Raw genomic sequence first — 5,552 nt, 5'->3', positions numbered from 1 at the left:
GAGGTGAATCTTCAAGAAGAACAAAAGAAAAGCAAAGAAACAAAGCTCATCAGAATCAGATGATTCTGATACAACAACCACTTCCTCTTCAAACAGCACAAGAATAAGGTTAGACAATAGTTTTTCTTCAACCCATATGATCTACCAAAAGCATGCACACTTGGACTAGAAACAAAAGGCCAAGCAAACAAGTTTGTGCCATACAATCTTGAAAAGCTACATCAACCCAAGACTACTTCTCAATTACTACAATCACTTTCCTCTGTGACTACAAGAACACAACAAGCACATGCAGATATAGTAAATGATTTTCTTTTTATGCAACAAGAATTACATTCTTTGTGTAAAGTGTATAGAAGAATTCTGACAAGCCAAAAGGAATTAGCTCAAGGCACTACTGCCATTTTGCAAGAACTCAATTCCTCTTCTATAAATATCCTAACTACTCCAATCAATCAAATTCGGTTATCTCAACCACATGTTCACAAAGTCAATGCCCTCAACACCGATGGTCCCATACCAATGGTATGTGTACAGTTGAAGAATATGCCTCAGTTTTCTCTTTATGTTGATATAGGTTCCAACCTTACAATTGCTCCATTTGAGCTTTTCCCCAAAAACCACATCAAGACTACATCCCCTATTATAGTAGAATCATCTAACAACAAAAAAATCACTCTTATTCATGTTACACATGCTTATCTCCAACTTGGTTCCATAAAAGTCCCTATAGAGATACAACTCATGAGAAAGATGAGATATGACCTCTTGTCGGAACAGATATACTCCAACACTTGGTGCCCTATACTTTTTGGTCCAACCACTTTACTATCTCTTATAATGGCAAGAAAGCAGACATGCCTCTTCTACCCAAAATTGGTAGAACAATCTACTCCATTACAGAACCTACTACTTCACAAAAAGTTACTACCCGGAATCAATGGATACAGAATGAAATCAAGGCACATGCCGTGGCAATACAAAAGATACAAGATCATCTAAAAACATTCACGCATGATGATCCATTGGTGTATAAGGAAAAGCATGCCATCTATGCTATTTATCTCCCTATACAAGCCAATGTTATTCCTACCAAGACTATACAATCGGGAATGAAGGATGAAGACCTCCAACTCTACAATGAAGAGATACGAACTCTTCTTCAAAAAGGGCTTATTGAGCCTACTAATTCTCCATGGGCTTGACAGGCCTTTTATGTCAATAAGCATTTTGAGCAGAAAAGAGGTAAAAAAACGCATGGTCATAAATTATAAGCCATTAAATAAGTATTTAATTGGCCATGGTCATCCAATCCCTCTCAAGGACTTGCTACTAAAGAAACTAAAAAATGAAAATATTTTCAGCAAGTTTGATCTGAAATCAGGTTTTTGGCAACTTCCAATTAAGGTTGAAGTCCGTTTTAAGATTGCTTTTTGTGTCCCCCAAGGACATTACCAATGGATTGTCCTCTCCTTTGGCATAAAAATAGCCCCTTCTAAATTTCAAGAATGGACAGACTCCATCTTTGGTAAATTCCCTTTTTGCCTAACCTACATTGATGATATTCTTGATTTCTCAAAAACAGTGCAATAACATATGGCACACCTATCCCAATTTGCAAAGGTTGTTGAAGATGCTTGTATGATTTTATCTCCAACCAAATCAATCACGTTTCAAACCAATGTGGAATTTTTAGGGTTGGAAATCAGTCAAGGACAATCAAGTTACATGACCATGTCCTCACAAAGATCCTTGACATGCTTGCAGTGTTAAGCAATTACAACAATTTTTAGGTTGTTTAAACTAGATAAACTCCTTTACACCCAACATAGCCAACTACTCCAAGGACCTTTATCCTCTTCTTTGGAAAGATAGTTTTCATTGGCAATCAATTCACACATTGGCCATTCAAAACATAAAAAATATAATTAAACATCTTCCTCCTCTTCGCATGCCAACAGGATTACCATTCATCTTGTATGCAGATGCCTCTGATTCAGGGTGGGGAGCTTGCCTATGCGAAGAGCAAGTGAAATGCACATTTGATTCATAAATATCCCTTGCAATTTTAGCAATTATGTGATCCTTCCTTTTTGCAACTCCCTTCTATTGTGATATATACTTGCAAGTAATTTGTCTCTTAATGCCATTGTCTCTCAAGTAATCATTAAAGTCATGTCATATACTCCCCATATTATCCAATCTCAAGCATTTTATTTGTGTCTCCAATTGGTTTTTAGTCATAGTTTTAAACTTCAAAACATTCTCAAAACCTCACTTTTAATAGTACAAGATGTATACACAAGTCATTCTATTGAAATCATCAAGTAGCCAATGTAATACTTTGCATGACCCTTAAAAGAAACATTATGGCAATGCCCCCAAATATCCAAATGCACCATCTCCAAAGGATACATACTAATTCTCATCCTCTTTGGAAATGGCAACTTAGACTTCCCCAAACTAGCAAGTCTCACAAACATGATCATAGAGTACATTCCCAAACTAACAATCTATCTTATTTGCATTTTCTTTAGTCTTTGCAAATTCATGTGACCTAACCTTCTATGCCATATTTCTATATCATTTTTGTGTCCATGGCCTTTATGTACATGCATGTTAGATTGCCCCATTAGAGTTCAAGCATCCAATTCAAAAAGTTTGTCTTTCTTGTGGCCTTTGGCCACCATCAAACCAAACCAATGCAAGGTTCTTCATATTAGTCAACACATGAACTACATCACCAAGTTTATTGTTAATACATCTTATTTTATGCACTGTATCATTCCCAATGGATGCATACTTATTTTTTCTCATCTTTTCTTTAGTATCAAACCATTATGCATCATGTTTCATATGGTTTTTAGCACTGGTCATCATCATGCGATGGTTGTGCCATGCTACCAACATGCTCCATGGCAAAAATGTGTCCTCTAGAATATGATACACCTCTTTGTACATAACCATCATTATTGTATCCACCCGCACAGTGGCCACAATGCACTTTTCCTCTTTCTCTAAATGTGTTACCTTGCTTATGAAAGCACACTCTCTCAAAGTGTCCATAATACCCACCGCAATAATAGCAAGAATCATCTCTCTATGGATGAGTAGCATGTCCAAAGCCACGAAATTGTGCTTTCCCCTACATCTAGGCATACAATTATAGCATGAATCATCTCTTTGTGGGTGAGTAGAATGTCCAAAGCCACGGAATTGTGTTCTCCCCTACCTCTAGGCATACAATTACCACCCCCAATAGATCCACAACATACCATACTTATGTGATGTCTAGAGGCATTTCCATGGCCATGTTGATTATAAAAAATGGCATCTCCTTACTGCTCAACTAGAAGTGTTCAAGTGAACCTTTATTTTTTCTATCAACAAAAGATAAATCAACTCCTGAAGATCTAGCATGGAACCACCACCAATTGAAACAGAAATGTCTAAAGACCTATATGGTGGACCCAAGCCATTTAGGGTCACTAAAACAAGGTCATCATCCACTAGAGCATTAATAGATGCTGAGTCCTCTGCTATATGCTTTAATTTTGCATCATAATCACTTATACTCCTATTTGCTCTCCAAGCTCCATGCAACACGATTTATGCTAAATTTTCCATGCTTTAGTGCATGTACCATTCATTTTATTATCTCTAATGCTTCCTTGCATGTGCTATACAAAATCAATATCTTTGATATGCATAACTATATCCAATGCAACACCTTCCTCGTCTTCCCAATCCAATCTTCATATGCTTTCCTTTGCCCTTCAGTAAGGGTATATTCTAGTAGCACCTCTAAACAAGCATCCTCTCCTATAATGAGGGTCCATAGACCTTTTCCCATTAAAAAAAGTTGCCATCATGTATGAGCATGCACTATAGTTATCTTTGGTTAACTTTTAACATGATTTCAATCAAATAGCAACCCAAAAGCAAGTGTTAATGCCTTGAAAACAAAAGGCAAGATATTGTGAAATACATATATATGAATATGCTCCATCGTGAGAGCACATCGTGTACACATCCCTTGCACATACATAATGAAGCATCCAAGTTTCTATGTCAAAAAGTGAGCCCAATGCATAGCAAAGTACAACCATGAGATATACCAAAGAAAAGCACCATCAACACCTATCTAGCATCAATACTATCAATACATGGTCCATAAATAGTGCTCCAAGGCCCAATACTGATGCTCAAATGTGGTTAGTTACATACCCAACACCTTGATCATGCAATCGTTTGCCACTAACAACAATGCCAAATTCTATTAAAAGAGATTGCTATGTTTATCAAAATAGCGGTCACATGATAGCCTCTTGTAAACCCCTTTATTCACCTGGATCATGCCTACTAGCAATTGCTCATTGTATCCTTACTAAGTGAAGCAATGGAGCTCATGCCTCACTCAAGATAAGATCATGCAAAAGGCCAAAGTGACATGCTACTAGTCAAAGAAATGACCAAAATGCCAAAGGTTTAGCGCTGAGAGAGGTTGATGATCTACATGGTGAATTATTTCTCCTATCCTCTTTTTAAAAAAAGCCATTAAAGCTATCTCATTCACCAAGTTTGCTAGAGCTCATACCCCTTGTCGGGAATTGCTTGCAAGACCTACAATTGAGAATATAGAATCTGCATACCATCTTGCAAATCTTCGTTGTCTAAATAGTTAGTGTAATCACCCACATCCATCGAACCATGTGATGAGAGCTATAGAAGATGTTGACGAGGGATGTTATGAGGACTTAAAGCAAGATGAGCTATGGTGGGCTATTTCAAGAACTAAAATGAGAAATTTCTCTTTTGGTCAAGCCCTAGATGTTGGGTGTGAGAATCAAAACTTGAGTAGAGCAAAGTCAACTTGCAATGGTGGCAAGGCTAAGATCCTCCATTGTAATGAGGAAGGAGAGCTTCAATTAAAGAGAGCAACAAGGGATTGGAGGAAGAAAAGCAAGAACTTAACTATTTTGGCTTTCACTCTAGCAAGAAACTCCATTTTCATGAAACCTCCCAACAAGAAACCTCTTGGCAAAAAACAAATTGCCGCATCTTCAAATGGCTCACTTCACTCCGATAGAATTCAGGATTGCATACAAGTCTAAAGAAAATTGCTTGCCTAACTTTCTCATATGAGAACTTCACAACTAGTTTAGCCACATCCTGCATCATAAATTCTAATGGTAGACCGTAGGAAAGTTTCTCACCTTGCTAAGATGAAGGATTTACTTTAAATATGGGGCAAAGGCTCGCACAATTCTAGTGATACGTAAGGTTACTGGCCTTATTATATCATCGGGAGATCGTTATGAATTCGATTCTTGTAATGCCTTACTAAAATTCTAGGCCCCCACGAGATCCTTCTAATCAAAGTAAGAACAATATCCAAGGCGATTCGTTTTAATATAAATCTTTTAATCAAAAGCACATAACATAATATGATAATTTCAATGTATTTGTTCTTAGCAGATGTCATTGTTTCTCAGTCTTTATTGTCAATATGAAACTTGGTTTTAAGTTGGACTTTACCATGCCAAGTATTT

The sequence above is a fragment of the Lygodium microphyllum genome, chromosome 23, assembly GCF_053477565.2.
Source record: "Lygodium microphyllum isolate KBCC chromosome 23, Lygodium_microphyllum_v1.1.10, whole genome shotgun sequence".
Taxonomy (NCBI): Eukaryota; Viridiplantae; Streptophyta; class Polypodiopsida; order Schizaeales; family Lygodiaceae; genus Lygodium; species Lygodium microphyllum.
This window is presented reverse-complemented; position numbering follows the sequence as displayed.